Source organism: Ammospiza caudacuta, chromosome 2 (genome assembly GCF_027887145.1).
Source record: "Ammospiza caudacuta isolate bAmmCau1 chromosome 2, bAmmCau1.pri, whole genome shotgun sequence".
Taxonomy (NCBI): Eukaryota; Metazoa; Chordata; class Aves; order Passeriformes; family Passerellidae; genus Ammospiza; species Ammospiza caudacuta.
This window is the reverse complement of record NC_080594.1, coordinates 79421661-79441030: the sequence shown is the minus strand read 5'-3', so window position 1 is coordinate 79441030 and position 19370 is coordinate 79421661. Positions and strand designations below refer to the sequence as shown.

At 37.2% G+C, this 19370-nt stretch overlaps 1 protein-coding gene and 1 non-coding gene across 2 annotated transcripts in view; one reads left to right on the top strand and one right to left on the bottom strand.

Annotated features, from left to right (window-relative positions):
- Positions 1 to 19370, bottom strand: part of GPC6 (glypican 6) — a 723711-nt gene that overhangs the window by 206640 nt on the left and 497701 nt on the right. The gene's annotated exons all lie outside the window — the stretch shown is intronic.
- On the top strand, positions 2712 to 2900 carry LOC131555013 (U2 spliceosomal RNA). Its single transcript, XR_009274508.1, has one exon. It is a non-coding gene; the product is annotated as a U2 spliceosomal RNA (small nuclear RNA).

Below are 19370 nucleotides of genomic sequence, written 5' to 3'. Positions count from 1 at the left end.
GAAAGGGCTGTGGGATGTCTTACTTGTGCAGTGTCAGCAACAACACACTCATGAGAAAGAAATAAATGCATACATAATATTGGCAGTCTTGGTTGATGACAAGTTATGCAATAATTCGAGGTGACAAGCAACAACAGATTGACCCAACTTGTTCCTGCTCCTTCCTGCTCTAAGAAACATGGAGTCAAGATGGAAAAGACACTTTAAAGTCTATATTAAGGTGGTCACTAAATAGTAAGGTGATCACTATTGGAATTAGTTCACAATGGCAATCTCCTAGAAACAGCAAGTAAGGATTTGTAGATTCCTTCCAGCTGTTTTCCTGTGTAATTGGTGAATTGTCTGGGCTGCATATTCACAGTGACAAAAGGTAGGAACTGGGTAGATCAGTACTAAAAGGAGGGTATTTTTACAAGAGAAAAAAATAAAATTGTAGGAGTAATGAAGCAGGAAAGTCCAAGTTTGATGGCTTTGCCTACTTGTTAAGCCTCATCATATTCCTATATTGAACATTTTTCAGGTAAATTCAAATGGTAAAATTTCATTACTAGCCTGGAGAAAAGAGTCTAAGGAATATCCACAGAAATTGAACAAGATTTTTCAAGTTGCTCATGTTCTTGGTCCTTCTCCATGAAAATCAAAAGATCAAATAAAGACTGCTGGGTTTTGAAAGCAAACATTCACTCTGATTATTCCCAATAGGCTGGTCACACTGTGTCAGAGACAGGTTACGTACAGCACAGTCACCAAGGCACTAAGGAATGGGAAGCCTGCTTTAAAGAGGGACTGTTTTCCAAAGACCCTGCAGCCCAGTACAAAGCAAGATGTTAATTTTCTGGGACCGAATAGAATATAATTTTTTGCTTATTCTCCTTTTTAATGTCATGATGTGAATTAAGCACAAGATGGACCACAACAGACAGGACAGTATAACAAATTCTGTGCAAATCATATGCAAGTACAGAAATATTTACAGATATGCAGAAATATTTAATGATTTTTTTGCGTTCTAAAGGGAAGAAGGATGTCAGATCTTGAAGGTATCCCAGCAAGGATCTAGTCAGTTACCTTGCTAGCTACCAATAATCAATCACAAAGTCTTGGTAATATATTCAGTGTAGCACAGAGGCAGAGCAATACTTTAAAAATAGTTCACAACCTATTTATAGGATCCATAAATGCCCACTTCATTACGTGGGCCCAAGCCATGTGAGATCACCCTACAGCTCCATGTTAACATTTCCTCCTTATGGTCTTTCTAATATTCTTGTTAGGTTTTCAGAGAGCTACTTGTAAATATAAGTACCATACAAATATTTAGCAGATGCTCAAGTGCACCTTGGGATGATGACTATGGTCTGGAATGACCTGTGTATGGGATGTGTGCTCCCATTTCTGCTGAGTATCACACTTGCAGTTTTTAGAACTGCATAGCTGAGAGTAAATCTTCATCTCATAATTTTATTTTCTTTTATTTCCCTTTTAATCCCTTCCTCATAACTCCTTACCCATAGACACGAAACATAAAAACAGAGGGATCCTCCCTAGTGTCTGTGTGTCCTACTTCCAAGACAATACAACAGAAACACAGGGAGGTGATTAAAACAAGAGTAGTTTGGAGAAAAAATCCTTGTTCCTATGAACAAGGATTCTTCTCAGAATTTTGTCTCTGAGTTGCACACTAGAGAAAAACATGGTCCAAAGCACTAGTACTGGATGACTACATGATAGGAAGTATATAATTTCCCAGAGAATGTTCTACATATTAAAACAAACTATTTGTGTGTAAAAGATTCAGCTTTCCTCTTTCTTCATGCTCAGATTCACACAAACATAAGAAAACCTGAAATCATGTATGAAAAAACTAAAATTAGACACATTGTCTTTTCCCTGATAGAAGTAGGGTGAACTGCAGCAGCAAATTGCTTTTATGATACCTCGTATTATAATAATATACTTTGGGTACTGTAATTTTTGGGAAATAATTCCAATGGAAAGTAAGGACATTGTGGCATCGGTTTGAATGAAGCAAGTACCAAATAAAAGACAATTTTTCAAGTTTAAGCTGCTATTTATGCAGGAAGTAGATCAAAACCTAATGTTTGCATTATGCCTGCAGGAAGTAGATCAAAATCTAATGTATTAAAATATATCTGACAATCAGATTTACTTTTTCTTTTATTTAGAGATGGAATGTATGTGAAATTTGCTATTAAATCTTCATTTAACTTACCCTGAATTTTAGGTTGATGTACAAACCAGAAAGAGTGTCTACAACCATATGGAAATATTTTTAATATCCTGTTCCTCGTATTTTCTCAGCAGGTAAGATGTTATTTAGATTACTTTCTCCTTTACCCAAAACTGAGCAAGAAAAGTCATTTTGTGTAGGGCTGACTAGTGTCTAAGAGGCAACAGATCTATAAATTAGAAAAATAAAAGAAGATATTAAGAAGGTAAACAATATAGCCTAAAATTATTTTCTTTTGCTCAGAAATTTTGCCACAGTAATTTAAACCCCAGCAATTTCAGTTATCTCTATGAACTACTGTAATTGTATTGATTTACAGTTCTTACTTTCTCAGGTGAAGAAATCATTCTTTTATGTGTCATCTTTTAGATCTGTCAACAGCCTTTGGAAGTGCTGATCCTATATCATCCTCAGTGGGCAGAAGTGCTCTGCAGAATGCACTGAAGCCCTGTCCCAGATGCACACTTCCCAGCTGTTGGCTAAGATCAAGTGCATCATCTTTTCTTATCACTTTATTATCTGATACATCCCCAGCTTACAGATTTTATATTAAATGGATTTGGAAGACATGGGAAGGAGCAATCATTTCCTCCATCCACTCCATGCATCAGCCCAAAAGTGCAGTGCTTCCAGCTATTGTGGTCACAGTGTGACTGCGTGTGAGGATGGGATATCTGTGCATAAAACCACCCTGTGGGCTTTCATCTTTTTTTAGGTGGACCCTAGATCTGTCATGATTTCACAGATCATCTGGTAATGCAGTCAGTGGCCACAATACCAGCCCTCGACTGAGGGCCTGATGCAGCCACTGCAGTGATGCTCTCCATGGAGAGCTACAGAAATTTCAGCCTGAGAGACAGTGCAAAAGGGGGAAGGCTTGTACCTGGAACTACCCTTGCCCCTGCTGGTGTCATTCTTCCCAGCTGACTATCACAGTCTTTCTAAAAAAAATAATTAGGGCAGTCTTGATTGTACTGTTGACTGCACTGGCCCTTAACATACCTGCAACTAGACCAAGGAAAGGATTTGTGTAATTCTCCCTCAGCAAACCAAGTTCTCCTTTAAGAAAGTGAAAGAAGCTCTACAGCTTGTAAAATAAGATGTCAGTCCTTGCTGGATGAAAAAAACCCCATTCATCTTGGACCTCAAAAGACCACTCAGATTGGACTGAATAACAATTTGACCCATGTCTCTAAGTGAAAAATGACTGAATTTATTGCTGGCTAAGTCAGAAAACCCAGTAAAAGGAAAATATATCTAATGCTTTTTAATGGCTACCTGGCAGTAAATTTGTATTTAAGCTGTTCCATTGCCATTTGTCTTTATTTGATTAAGCCACCTGATTTATTAAACATGCTGGAATACAATTTATGTACAGCAATATAATCCACCTAGTGGTCTGGTTTCCAGAACCACAGGGATAAACACTCTCAAACCATAAAGGCACTCTCAGTGCCAGATATCCATTTATAATGCCTGCAGAATGATGTCTCATCCTTATCATCTCCGGTATGGATGAACTGTCAGCTACTCTACCACAACCCCTTTCCAAACCTTTTAAAAGTAAGGAAAGTCTGTCGTGTCCAAAACACAAAGGTATTTCACAAGGTGGGAGAGCTGCAATATTATTCAGTGCAGCAACATTATTCACCTTCAGTGAAGAAAACAACAGGAATACCACTGTGAAATCAGCACTGTTTTAAAGACAGCTTTGGCAAATAATGTTGGAACAAAAATGTACAAAACAATGTTGCAAAAATGTTCCCTTGTACAAGATGACTCCAGGAAGTGGATTCTTACTATAATCAGCCCTTTACACCCATATATCTCATTCCTATATCTCATTCCCATTCCTATATCTTGTTCTACCTATTATACTCTTGTCTGGCTGTGTGGACACACAAAATGGTGAGATCAGTGACTTTGCTGCTGCTAGAGATGGAACAAAAATACTGCTGGGCACCTATTACAACGAGAAAGAGTTCAAGAAATGAAAAAAAAAAGACAAAAGAAAACACACTTAGCCAAGACTGAAATCTGAAGCACAGGAATCAGCCTCTCTTCCCGCTCCTCTCTCTCACCCTACAGTTGTCAAGGCCACTGAAAGACAAGCTGAACCAGAAAAATTTGACTATAGCTGGATTTCTTCATTCAGAGGAAAAGCGCTAACAAAAGGCTTTACATGTTATCATTCCAATTAAAATCTATATATTCCCTGTGTAGTAGTTGAAAATGTGAAAATTTTAACACCATGACTTATGAACATAGGTGCACAAGAGACAAAAGAAATTTCTTCACTATTATGGACTTTAACATAATGATCTTGCTATATTATCATTTAATGGCTAATCACATGCTACTGAACGAGCAAACAAACCCCTTATGCACTGTATTTTATTTGTCTATTTTCTGAATGCCTAAATACCAAGTGACAATTTGAGATGGTTATTAATGGAAGCTATTTCATTAATTACTCATCTAAGAAGTTGATTTTTCTCTTTCTCTCTCATAAGAGAAGTTTAAAAATGAGAAAAATGTTCCAAAGAGAAAAGTCTACAATATAAGCTAAGTAAGAGTTAGATATCTGACTTGGAGTACAGCACAATCTTGCAGAGACTGGGTTTGTTTTGTTACATGTTTATCTTTTGTGATCTATAAAAGATCTAGGTTTATATTATTTTATTTTAAAAGAAAAAAATACAGTGTATAAAAGAAAAAAGGAGTTGTGGATATGAAGCTTTTTAAAATATGGTGGGATACAATGAAAAGAAAATTTAATTCTGCAGATTGATTTTACTCATTGCTTGATTGAAACTAAAAAAGTTAATTTTACTCACTTTATCTGATTAATTGTAATTATCAGTTGGTCAAGGGAAGAGATTGTTCTGCTATAGTCTTAGTTGGTGCAGCCTCTCGTGAAAATCCTGCGTGGAGTTTTGGGCACCAGAATAAAAGAAATATATAGAGCTATTAGAGGGTGTCCACAGGAGGTGTCACAAAGATGGTGAGGGGCCTGGAGGGGAAGCCATGTGAGGAGCAGCTGAGGCCACTTGGTGTTTTCAGCCAGGAGGAGACTGAGGGGAGACCCCATTGCAGTTACAGCTTCCTCATGAGGGGAAGAGAAGGGGTAGACACTGATCTCTTCTCTGTGGTGACCGGTGACAGGACTGAGGGAATGGCCTGGAGCTGTGTCAGGGGAGGTTTGGGTTGGGTATTAGAAAAAGGTTCTGCCCCCAGAGGGTGTTTGGGCACTGGAACAGCTCCCTCGGGCAGTGCTCACAGCACCAGCCTGACAGAGCTCAAGAGGTGTTTGGAAAACTCTCTCAGGCACATGGTGTGATTCCTGAAGTCGTCCTATATGAGACCACAAGCTGTGTCCTTGTGGGTCACTTTCAACTCAATATTCTATGATTCTAAATCTCTCACCAACTTTTTATGAAACTTTATTCCACTGAGCTGAGATTTGTTTCCTCAAAAAGACTATTTATTTAAGATTCTTGTTCTGAGCAGGACTGTGTTTTCACTGTATTATACAAGCACAGAAGTAAATACTTCCCTGTTCTAAAAATGACAAACATAATCCTGTGAATTCTTCCCATTTTTACATGCTGCTTTTCAAACAGTAGCATTACAATGACAACCAGTTACATTTTCATGGCATCATAAGGTTGGAAAAAATGTCTAAGAGTCCAACTATTAACACAGAACCATTGCAATTATTTTTCTCAATTGCTGGGTTTTCAAATCTGTGTAATTTGATAAAAATGTGGGGCTTAGTCCAAAAGACAAATTAAACCTGAATTAATTACAAGTTTTATTACCACACATTTTCCAAACAGATCTGATTCAGAATCAATCAAATATAAATATTTGATATTGATAATTAATAATATAAAATAGGAAAACAGTGCAATTTTGACTGTTTAGTGAATGTTGCTGCTATTCTGTGAATGCTTGAGCTTTCCCATATAGATTTCTATAGCAAAGCCTTGCTGTTGTATCATAAGTCCCAATAAAGCAATTACTAGGTTCTTCTAGGTCCCAGTTAAGTTACTTCTTTTAGTATGAACAGTAAGTTTAGTTGTCTTCAAGAGATAGTGAAAGAAACTATTTTAAAATAGTCAAGAAGAAAAGGAAAACCATTCAAACACTGACTTTTTAAAAACAAATTTAGAGAAATTTTGCTTTCACAGTTTTCAGAGGCTTCTGTAGCCAGATTTATTTAATATCAGAAACTGTTCTGAACAGAAGAATTGAAACATTGGGAAAATGACAGCATGTGAAGTACAATAAATGAAAATTTTGTGGAGTGCTTATATTCATTCTCTACTTATTTATGGGCACAAAAGAAAAGTGAAGATGGAGCTGCAGACATCAAAATCAAGTGCAGTCTATTCTAGGAACCATTTATAGTGTAAGTAAAAACATAATTAAATAATGACTTCATTTCAGCAGGATCCCATGATAAGAATCAATAGTCAGGCCACTGATCTTGCATTAATTTGGCCTTACATTGTCACTAAATCTTGTCACAGCCACACTTTCATGGCACTCTGAATTAACCTCGACTATAACCTTCCCTTTAAAATAGAAGGGTTTTTTACCCTCCCCTTTCCAAAGACTTCAATGGCTGCTTCCTGGGATTAATGGTATTCAACAGAATTCATATATACAAAACATAATATTCCATTTTAAAAGGTGTAACAGATGTAACAAGCCTTGCCCAAAAGTATCTTCCACACAAAACCTTTAAATGAAACTCTTACATGTTTAACTTTCAGCCTTTGCTGAAAAACAATTTCCTTTTACTTTAAGCCTTGTATATTCCTTGGAAGTAAATACTGCATTTTGATTGCAGTCATAAATCCAAAAAAGTACTATTAGGAAAAAAAACATACAGAGACACAGAGAAAATAAACAGAACACGACTAACATGCTGCAATATTACTTTCAAACTTGTGGCCCTCCTGGTGATGTGTATTTTTTTAATGTGCAAAGAACCTTCTGATCTTCTCCCAGTCAACGATCAGCACCTGTAATACAATTTCTTTTGCTTAGCTTGTATTTGCTGCCTGAGACTTTCTGCTCTTGCAAATACAAAAGGCTTCCTACTCCTTACAACTCTTTACAGATTTTCTAAAAAATGAAATGCTTCAGAAAATTTTGTGGATACTATTTTATAGCTTTAAAAACCATATGAATGCAAGCATAAAGCAGCTCCCTGTTCAAATGATACAGTAGGATTTAAGGAGAGACATCATTTTCACTTCAGAGTTTGTTAGGAAATGTGAAGCTGCAATGAATCCTTACCATTCTGGAAATAAAAAAATGTGCTCTTTCAATCTTGTCTAAAGATTTCATATTATGTAATTTCTTCTCTGGTGATACTTCATTAAATTGTGCAGAAAACTCATTGACTCTGAAAAAGTCAATACAATAACTGGATCTTTTCATAGAAAGAATCAGTTTCAGATTCTTTGCTTTCCTGGAGGCTTAAAAGCATCTGGCTTTTGAAGCTCAGTATGTCCTTGTTCCGATATCCAAGGAAGGTCTTATCCTGCATTTCTTTTCATGCTCACCTGTAGCCTGATGCCAGAACTGTTCTCTCAGATACTGGATTGTTTTCTGCCTTTGTGTAAGCAATGGCATAGCCAGCTGACTACCAAAAAGGTGCCTTAGTGTTCAGACTCAACTTTGTCCCTGAAGCTCAGCATTCAGACTCTGAAGGCAGTAGCAACAGAATAGAGACAAAAAGAAATTGGAGATCTTTGTACTAATTGCTCTTTTATGGTCCTGTATCTACATGTTGTGAAACATGGAAGTGCAAAACCTGTTGATGTAATTTTTCACATCATAATATCCATCTCAAGGAACTCATGAGTTTTTTCAATGGCTTGGTTTGGATGGGATCATCTGTTTGCAAAGTCCCTGCCATGGGCAGGACACCTTCCACTACACCGGGTTGTTTAAAGCCCCACCCAGGCTTGCCTTGAACATTTTCAGTGATGCTGCACCCAGAAGTTCTCTGGCAAACTCTCTGTTCCAGTGACTCACCACCCCTACAGTTCTTCCTTAGGTGCAATCTAAACCTACCCTTTTTCAGTTTAAAGCCAATTCCCTTCTGCTATAACAGGCCCTTGGATAAAGACCCTTTCCAGCTTTTCTGTGAGTCCCTTTTCAGTTCTGGAAGGCAGCCCTAAGTTCTCTTGGAGCCTTCTCTCCTCTGGAGTAAGCAACCTCAACTCTCTCAGCCTGCTCTCATATGGGAGGTGCTCCAGCCCTGTGATCATCTACCTGGCCCTCCTCGGGACTTGCTTGAGCAGATCCACATCCTTCCTGTGTTAGGACCCCCAAAACTGGACACAGCACTCCAGGTGGGGCCTCACAGGAGCAGAGTAGAGGGGGAAAATTACCTCCCTTTATCTGCTGATCTCTTGTCTGTGGTGAGAAGTGACAGAACCTCAGGAAATGACATTAAACTCTGTTAGGGGAGGTTTAGGTTGGATATTAGAAAAAGATTTTTCATTCTATTCTATTCAGAGTGTGCTTGGCTTTCTGGGCTGTGAATGCACATGGCTGGCTCATGTTGATCTTCTTATCCACAAACACTCTGTGCTGTACTCAGCAGGGCTGCTCTTGATCCATTCTCTGCCTAGCCTGTATTTGTGCTTGGGAGTGCCCCAGACCAGGTGTAGGACCTTTGAGCTGGCCATGTTAAACTTCATGAAGTTCACACAGGCCCACTTCTCAAGCCTGTCAAGGTCCATCTGAATGGACCAGCACGCTGACTGCACCACTCAGTCTGGTGTTTTAATACAACCTTCTAATCCATAGTACTATGTTCCTTGTTAATTTTATGTTTTGCTTTCCTGGATTCAAGATCATTCAGATATGAGAGGAAGCAACAGCTCAACCAGAAACTATACAAATACACAACATTCTTTTTTTTTAGAAAATCAGTGACAGACAAATCTGCACTTATTTCTGTCTTAATCTTCATTCGTATGGATTAATGCTTGGGTTTTTATGACCAAAGAAAAGGTTTATCCTTGTTACTTAACTGGACAATGGTCCTATAATATTGTTTTAGAGGTTCAATAAAAGCATAATGGTGAGTAGTAAAGCTTAATCTACTCTACAGCATTATCTAACCTCCATATAAAAACATAAGAAAGCTTTAGGGAGAGTTTTAGTTGACAAGTCAGCTTTACAATATGCTTTGTCCCTTTTCTCATTGCCAGACATCCAGAAAAGGACAGGCTTTCTCAGTACTCGGCTGATATTCCGTTCTTGTAATAGACCAGACAGGGCAACTAAATAAAGCAAAACCAGATGACATTGACATTATGTTAATAAACTGGAAAGCAATCTAGCAGCATTTTAATCTTCACAGCAGTCAGGGTATCCAGTAGCACCATGAAGAACCAAGCAAGAACCAAATGGATTTGTTGCCACTAAAGAAGTATCACGAGCATTCCAGGAGGTGCATTGAATCCCATTTTCTTATTAGTTTTTGATGTTATTATATGGTAGAGAAGATACAGAGAGGGGGGTGCACTTGTACACAGAACTGCCCTAAGACAAAGGAAAATATTCCCTGTTCCACAGTGGCAAACTAACTGCTTTTTTTTTTTCCTGTAAGCTAATGAGACAGAGCTAATATCTGCTTGTCCTTCATCCCGTAATACACTTATTATAAAACCACTATTCAAATTACAGTCACATCTTATTAGACAACAGATGGTCTTATCTAAATTGGTTGGTTAATTCAGGTTCATGATTTTGTATTAATAAAGTCACAACAATGAATCAAACCCTCCTAGAACTCTTCATGAAGTCAGCCATGTGTGGCAGCTGGTGGCTGCTATTCAGCAAGAAGCAACAAACTTGTGGAAAGGCCACTTGAACCAAAGTTTCTTAGGAATCCTTGCTATTTTGCCCTTCAAATGCATTTCTTCTACCTCTGATAGGTGCCAGAGCCTATTTCCCCATTGTTATGTATACACTAACTCCATGAAAAGCAGAAAAAGGTAATTATAATAGGAAAACCTGTGAAACTGCAGTGATGTTTGACTTTTGTTTTATAGAGAAGATTTATGCTCACAATAAAGATTTCACGTCAAACAAGCTTTTCTAAATATATAATAATTCTTCTGCTATAAACTTTCAGTTAACAAAATATTTTTAAAAAGATGAACAACAGACACCTCACTACAATAATCTTCTGATTGTCATATGTGGAAGTTAAAAGTTTTTGTAACATGCTTTTATTTTAAATTAAGCATATATGTGAAATTGAGCACAAAAACTTATGCCTCATAAACTCTATTTTAAAATTCATATCTTATCTCCATTATCCTTATTCTGCAGATACAAAACTGAATCACTCACTGAAGACAGTATGGTGGAAATCGGCCCTTTTTCAGGTAACATTAAGGAAGGGCCTAATTTCCAGTGTCTCATAAGCTCTCATTCCTGCAATGCCTTTTTGCTTGTGGTCTGAAGATCAGGTTCTGAAATAGTTGTACTGGCTTCTTCATGAGGCTTACAGACCTCATGAGGGGTCCCTTATGAGAGCAAGAGCCCTCCTGCAAGCTGACATCCAGTTTCCAGTGCCTGGAAGCTATTTAGGGAGAGGTTTCCCTCTGAAGCAAACACAGTATCTGTATAAGCAGGCTAACCCATCACAACAGCAGATTAAAAAAAGCTGCAAACCCATGACAGAAAACCTAAGGCAAACACTGCCAGACAATGAAGTGTCCCAAATGCACAGCTGGCTCACTTTGTATGCAGCAACCAGTGTCTGGTTTATGGCGTGAATTTTATGGCCATGCTCAAATAAGATCAGCAATAAGCCTGGACTTTTCACACCTGAAGAAAAAAAAAAAAAAAAAAAAAAAAGAAAAGAAACAAAAAGAAACAAAAGGGCTAGTTCTTAAGACAGATTGTGCTCAGAACAATCTGCCCTGACTGAGATCTCACTGTGGAATTGTCAGAAGTTTGCTCTGGTGTCAATGGACTATGGTACTGAGGGAGGCCTGTCCCTAGGATTAACATGACCTATTGCTGAAAGCTTGAGGTTGAACATACATAGAAGTTAATGGCAAGAGTGGTGATGCAACAGTCTTCATTGGGTCAGGAAAATAAAACAGATGTGATTGAAATCACACCTTCAGCATCCAGTAATATTTCTTGATTCAGAGATAAGAAACCTGGAAGCAAATGCAAAAAGTAATTGAGAAATGCTAAGAGGAGAATTAGAAAAATACTTGAGAGTTGATCCACCCAGAAGCCCTGAGGACTATAAGTACTAGAATCCCAAGTGACAATATCTTCCAATTAAACATAACAGTTATGCTATACACACATACCAAAAATTGCATCTTCATAAGCATCCTGTGCAGAACAAAAACAGCTGTAATGGATGGGGAAGCAGGTTTTGAAAAAGAGCTGCAACCCTGCTGGTAACACTTGCATGCTACAGGTGTAACAGGGAGTCCTCACACTCACAGAAGATGTAAACCACCAGAAGCAGCAAAGAGGTTCTAAGAATGAATTCCTGACCCATGTGAATTTGAGAGAAGGCATCATCTGGCCTCAAGGGCCAGACTGCCAGGTCCATTTGGAAATTCACCTAGGCTGTTAAAAAAGATCTCTGCAGTTAAATAATTGAAGCAGAAGTTCCTCCTGAGGCAAATGGGAATACATCCTGAGTACTGAAATAAGCAGTGCTGTTATTTCTTAAACTCACGAAGATGCACATTCTAACCACCTACACCACCCCCACTACTTCTCTTTTTTTTTTGGTGCAGATTACTGATTTTCATTGACATGATGATTTATTTGCATTAGATTTCAGAAGCAAAGATGTCATGTGCATGAAAGAAAAAGGAATTTTGAGCCCACATGGTACAATTTTTCATTTACATTAGACAATGCATATGACACCTAATAAAGAAGATAAAAAGGCACATCTCTTTGTTGAGGTGAAATACACTTACATTTCAAAGAGGAGAAAAAGGATTTGCAAATTTTGCACTTTGTCTGGAGGGTGCTACTGTATATATTTAGCTCATCTCATTTTACAGGCCCAGTTTTTCTTCGTTCTGGAATGATAACAATTCCCCTCTAGTGTTATTTAATATAAATTTTATTTTCTTTACACTTGATGCCAAGTTTTGTGCTTTTCTGATTATCATTTGTAAATGATGAGGACAAGGTGGGTGTTAAGAGGAACAGATGAAAAATTACAAGCTATCCATAAAATTGCAACTCCTAATTTATGTGAAAATTGAGATAGGAATGTAGACCAAGGTTTAAAAAACAACCAACAAAATAACTGAACTTGGAACAAAGTTGAGTCTTTTACTAATTTCCAACTGACCAGGCATCTAAAAAAATCCCACTAAGTAGCATGAAACAGACTGCTTAATCTCTGTGAAATCTAGGTAATTAACTTAGGAATCCAAATTTGTGTTTAAGACCATCAGTCTCATATAATAAAACAGGAAACACACAAACAACCCCAACATTTTCCAGTAAGCAGTTTTTATCCATTAGAAAAGACATTGACTGGTCTATAGAATTAAAAACAGGACTATCATTTAAAAGTGTGAGGAAATCAAAACAAAGAATGACATATAGAAACCCCCCTAGACAGCTAAGAAAACACTTCATAGAAGTATCACAAAGTTAGAGAAGGACTGCTTTAGTGTAAATGATTCTCTGCTGTTTTATCCTTTAAGTGTACAGTGTCCAATGCAATAGGCAAATGCAGCTTTAACAGAATCAACAGCCTTGAAAGCTTTTATGCTTTTAGAGTGCAATGAGCTGTAATATAAAACAGGCTACTATAATGCACATGGGTAAAATGTTTTTGAGTCATACAACCATTTATGGTGCCACAAATTTCATAAAAATTCCCTGAAAAATGAGAGAAATAGAGCAGTAGAAGAAGTGATTGCATATATAGGGGGTAAGTGATCAGTGACAGTAGTACGGTTATGTCACAAGAAGGAAAAAAGTAGTTTCAGAGAAGCAAAATTGTTCCAGAGTTGTAGGGATGAGTAGTACAGCTGCAGTGTGTGCAGGCCTATGGAGTTGGCTGTTTTTGTCTAGAACCTCTTTCTTCTCTTTTTGTCCAAATTAAAGAACCCCACGCCCCTCACCCACCCAAGTCCCTGAAACCAAGGGCACTCCTGTGGAAAGCCCTCCTCAGGTTCTCCAGTGGAACCAAAACTTCCAAATGCTCTTTTTGACTACTCTTTCCTTGCTGTTTGCACACATCTGTTACACACATAAGGAGCTTTTGGGGTGAGGCATAGAAAGATTAGTGGTGTTTTGTTTTAGCCATTTGAAAATAATTCTAAAAATGTTTGTAGATTAAGGCCTGGTGCCTAAAGGGCTCACTGCCACCTTAAAACATAGTGTATGAAAACTCTTTTCCTGAGCACAATGAAATTAAACCCACATGACAAAATTATTATGAACAGCTTTCTTCATATTTTGAATCCATCCCCTGATGCCACAATATCTCCTACCAAGCTTCTCTTAAAGAGATGTTACCTTGTGTCTTTGCTTTTGTTACATGATTTTCCTACTTCTTTTAGAATTTCCTCATTCCTGCCAATGCCTTATGTAAATAAGCTGCTTAATCAACTTTCTTAACTTCAAAGAATTCAATTTTTTGTACATGCATTTCGCTTATATTAATGCAGTTTTCATAAACTGTAATTTAATTTTTTAATTCAATACTGGAAATAACTGTGATAAGTCACTCAACATACATCATAACATGATGTTATTATTAGTTTGAAGAGAAAAGCAGAATGGTTGATCCATAACCTCATTTTTTCCCCGCTGTGTCTTTACAAGGCTATTGGATGAAAAGCAATTAATCTTCAAATAAATGCATATAACTTCATACCTGTCACATGATAATAAAAAATAATATTGAAACATAAAATGAAAATCCTCTGCTATAATTTCTTATTCTTGTCCTCTACCCTGAAGTTTGACAATTTTGTTATCCTTCCTCTAAAAGTGAAGATTTTAGAATAAAAGATAAAGTAATTAAATGAAATTAGGAATATTATAGCAAATAAAAATAAGCTAACAGTGTGAAAATAATATGGAATTAACTCTCTCTTTCCCTTTTTTATAAGTTACATATGTCTTAGCTGATACTTCTCCTTAACAAATGAGAAGTATCAGTTTGACAAAATTCTCCAAAGACTGACCATTTTAAAGACTAATCCAGTGATCAACCTCTTTTTTTCTCATTTTTGTTTGATCTACAAGAAGCAAACAAAATCTTCCTACAAGCAGCCCTGACATCTTGGGCTTGGGTAAGAAAACAAATACTATCTCATTTTCAGTCTCCAGTGGGAAGGCAGGCTAATAATGGGCATATTATGGTCCTGGTTCTGCAAAGCCTTTTCCCCATGCAGACACCACTGCAGGATCCTGGCTGGTGCTCACACCTTCTGATGGCAGTTTGGTGGCCAGTGTGAGACAAGCAGACAGGTTAGTGAGTTCTGTCCCTCACACCACCACCACGTTTTGCACTAAGTGATGTTCTGGCTGGCAAACCAACCTGAGAAGTCCTATTGTGGATGCTGAATCTGTCTGTTCCCCATGCCAATATCCAGAAAAAATACCCCAGATATAAAAACTTTCACTGCTGCCTTCATTCTCTGGCTAAACAGAGCATTTACTTCACTGTGATATTAACATTGGCACTATTTGTAACTATGTAGTTCTCTAAATGCTTACAAAAGCTTAGTTAAAATTGCATTGGTTGATCTTAGCCAAAAATGGAAACAAACACAAGGTATGTTCCATTCCTGGGGAAGAGTTATGTTGCACTGCAAAGAAAATATGCCTGACACTAAGTAATTCTAAAGGGTTTTACCTTTCTGTCCAAGAAGACAGATTGATGAGCTCTCTTGCACAATAGGAATGTGAGTCTGAATTGCACTGCATGAAATTACACTTGCTAAGATTATTGGAGAAACCACCTGAAAATGACAACACAATTTGTTGGGATAAAATGGCAAAGAATTCTGGGATGGTGAAATGAATCTTTCCTGCTTTGAGGTTTCTGCATAGTTTTTTTACATTAACCATAAAATTGAATAAAAGAAACAACAGATCAACCTTCTTCGTAGAGATTCACAGATAAATGTACTACTATTTCCTACTATTTACAAATTATGCAGTATATATATAGGATAATTTATTGAAAATATATTCTTTCAAGAAAACTTTTGAAGTTAAAAACCAAAATTCATTGACCATCTAGCCCATGTTCTTGAGAATCCATATTTTTTCTTCCTCAGTCCCAATCCACTTCATGACTCTCCTGCAGGAAGAAGTTAATTCTTTGCCATGTTTGGAAGGTTAGTACAAAGCTAGATAGGAAGTTTTAGTTAAGGTGTGGAGCAAAGTTTCCTTTTCTCAGTTATGTTTCTTACCTAGTTTTTATAACCTTTTGACAATTATGAAATAACTCATCTTTCTGCTCGAAATTTAGGTCTTTACACTAGACATTTCTGTCTAACATAGCAAGCAAACTCATGTTCATTTAGCTTGTTCATTTTTTAACAATTAATATTTTATATAATTTTACTGTTCATGAAATAGCTTTAATGTCAACATTTTTGCCAGGGAATTTGTGATTGCTCATTTTCCTTATGAACATTTAGAAAACAATTTTTGACTATGTTTTCAATTTCTTTCTATTAGCTCTAATTATTTCTCAGGATTTCTCCCAGGCTAAGCCACCTACACATTTCACTAAGTCTTAACTCTGTCCCTGAGAAGCTTTTGTAATAGAATTAACTTGATTATCGTAATAGTGTCCTCTGACACATGAATGATTTTACCTGAATTTGCTCTGCCTTTTTCCTGCGCTCTTTCAGAAGACAATATTATGATGGTGGTTTTCATGTCCCTTGAACTATTAACCACACATTATATATAGTTCCTACTAACAAAATTTATTGGAAACCTCATTTTAGGAGCTCAGAGATAAAGAAGTTTCCAGAATGATCTCTATAGTCAAATTCCTCCTTTCCTTCCACTTTTACCCTAAAGAGGGGAAGAAAATTTCACTGTTTTTTCAAGCAGACAGCAGCATTTTGGGACATTTTCCTCTTTGCTGTCATTGTGAGGCTATTTGTGTGCATTTGTTTGCAGACAAAAGCACCTCACTGCATTTTACTGACTACCTATGAAAAAAGGGACAAAATGAATCCCCAGTTACTTTGGGTATTACCAAGACACAGGCTGTTGGACCACGGGCCAGGGTATCATATCACTGTTTTGATTAATGCCCTTAGCTTAGGCAAAAAGAATCCTAGTTGCTAGTTTTAGGTAAATAATTTCACTTTCACCAAGTTAAGTGACGATGATGAAAATGTGAAATGCCACATCCACCATGGTGCCCATGCCAAATCCGTGGGGACAAGTCTGGAATATTGGAAAAGGTCTTTTTGATGTTCATGAATACCCAGGAAGCCACAGGCGCCAGTATGTACAGAGGGAAATAACTGAGATGTTTTGATGGCCTGTCATGTAAAATCACTAGATAATAACAATCACTACCTTTTCCACAACAAAGAAATCAGTGTTTTCGTGGCAATCTTTGTTTCCCTCTTATTTAGCCATATTTTATTGGAATAGAACACCAGCCATGCAATTAACGTAACTTGTTTTATCCATCAAAGTCTTTGTCCTTTTTACTAAAACTGACACAACTGAAAAGTTTAAATAAGAATCACAAGGAAAAAATAATCAGCTGCTGCTCTCTGCAAAATAAAATATATACATTTGGATAAAAAAAATGTTTCTTTCCTACAATGCAAAGCTATAAATGGCAAAGTCAGATTGAACTCCAGAAAGAAAAGGCTTCTTTGCAAAAAAAACTTCAAACCAAACCCTAACTGAACCAAGTTAAATAGCAAATATTTAAAACTGAAGGCAAGAAAAGGAAGCTTTATTTTTATCAAACAATAACACTTGTTGCAGCAGCCTGGGCTTTCTTTTTGTGACACTGAAACCAAGACCTTTTGCCTGTGCACACCACACTTTTGCAGGCTGGTACACCATCACTGCCCCATATGAACACTTCCCTGGTACAAACACGGCCTCGTGCTCCAAAGCTGCCATCTCCTGAAAGCAAATCATTCACTGCTTCCTAAAGGAACATCAGGAGCTGTGAAAATCAAATCAGACATTAAAAAAAAAAGTCTATATTTTTCACGGCTCTAAACTGGAATGTGTTCTGCCACCTGAAATGTGAGTTTCTGCGCTTGCATTGCAGGGTGAGGAAACCTGCATGTTGTTTGGCGAAGCAAATCAGAGACTGGCAGAAATAATAGCAAAGCAGCTAGGCATGACAATATCACCTGTTTTTTTTGCTAATCATACTAGAACTGCCAATTAAAACAATTCAAATTAATGTTTAGATGTTGATACTAATTAATGGCAGAAGAACTGAAAAGTAACCTCTCGTTATAAAGGTCAGTGTTATTGATATTTTGTTCTCTTCTTCCAAGGGTCAGAAGATTCTTAACAGTAGTGCAGCATGGAGAATATTACATGTTGCTCTTAAGGAAACACCTTCTCATCCTATTTTTTCTATTTTAACCACAGAAGCAATGGAATTCCCTACTACACTGTATCTGGAAGGTTGAAGTATATTTACTTAGTAACAGAAACTTTGATTCTGTAGGACCTCAACTATGGTCATGCTTTATGACCTTTAGAATGACTTTTAAAAATTTTTCTTCCTTTTCCTAATCAGGGTTACCCTTCCAAAACAGAATCAGATTATAAGAAAAGTTAAGCAATATTAAACATGGTACTCTTAAGGGCAAACTTCTATAAATAAATTCTACGAATATATTGAAAGAAAAAAATCTATTACCCTCTAATTTGTTAGTTTCCACATAGAACAACCATTTCTATTCATATTTTGTTTTTGAAAAATCCAACTCACCCTTCAGACCATTCCAAATCAGAATGTAATCAGATTAAATTTCTGCTGATGAAACCAAAGGAATTGTCAGCTTACACAACTTTGACTGCAAGGCTGCCATGGAAAGGAGTAAAAAAAATGAATTTTTATACTTAATGAAGTTTAAATGACAATGAAGACAAAGCTGAATAGGCTTCAATCAGAAGCAGTAATCCTAAGAGGGCCACCTGATGGTTACAATTAATATGCTAATGCTATTACAGTGCATGAAATTTTCTATTCTTCCCATAAAGGTCTTGTTAACAGTAATTAAATGTTAAGACATTCAGCCTCATAAAGAAAAGAGATATAGTGAATTTATTATCACTAGAATCAGTGGAAAACTTTTTTAAATTAGTATTTGAATAGCAAAAGATTGTATTCTCACTACTCAGGGACAACAAAGCTGATCAGGTCTCTGCTAAATTGCAGGCAATCATACCTTCTTCATTACAACTGAAAACTTCAATATAAACCACTGGTTTTGCTACACAATAGATGGCAGGAGTTCATACAAACCTCACCCCTTCCTACCCTCGGCATGTTTTACACCCAAGAGCAGTGAGTGACTTGTGCTACCAATTTTGGAGATCTCCTGATGCCTCAGCCCCCAGTGCTGGCCATCAGGAGGCCTCTCGACAGAGGTATCATCTGGAATTACATGAGCAGTAGGTCCTAAATGCTGAGAAAACACTTCTTGAGTAGCCAAAAAAGGTGACCCACTGCAGAGTGTGCACTTCCACGGCAGGTTGGTCTGCATGACATACAGGGCATGACTGTCCCCAGTGTTATAACCCTGGCTCTTCCTCTCAAACTGTGACAGCTCATGGTTTTCAGTCCTGGAGGTCCCTGGCATTCTGTCAAAATGACAGACATCACATTCATGCAAGCAGGTCTCCAGTTGTAGAACGAATATTTTGATAACCTCTTGCAAGTACTTACTTTTTTTTTAATAGTTGAAGTAAATTCTTTACCAAGAGCAAGCACTGGAATTACGCAGCATGGTTTCCAATAAAGAATAATTGGATTCAGTCCATAAAACTAATTAAGATTGCCACAGCCTCTTTAGGATCCTAATGCCTGTTTTAATACTTGCTC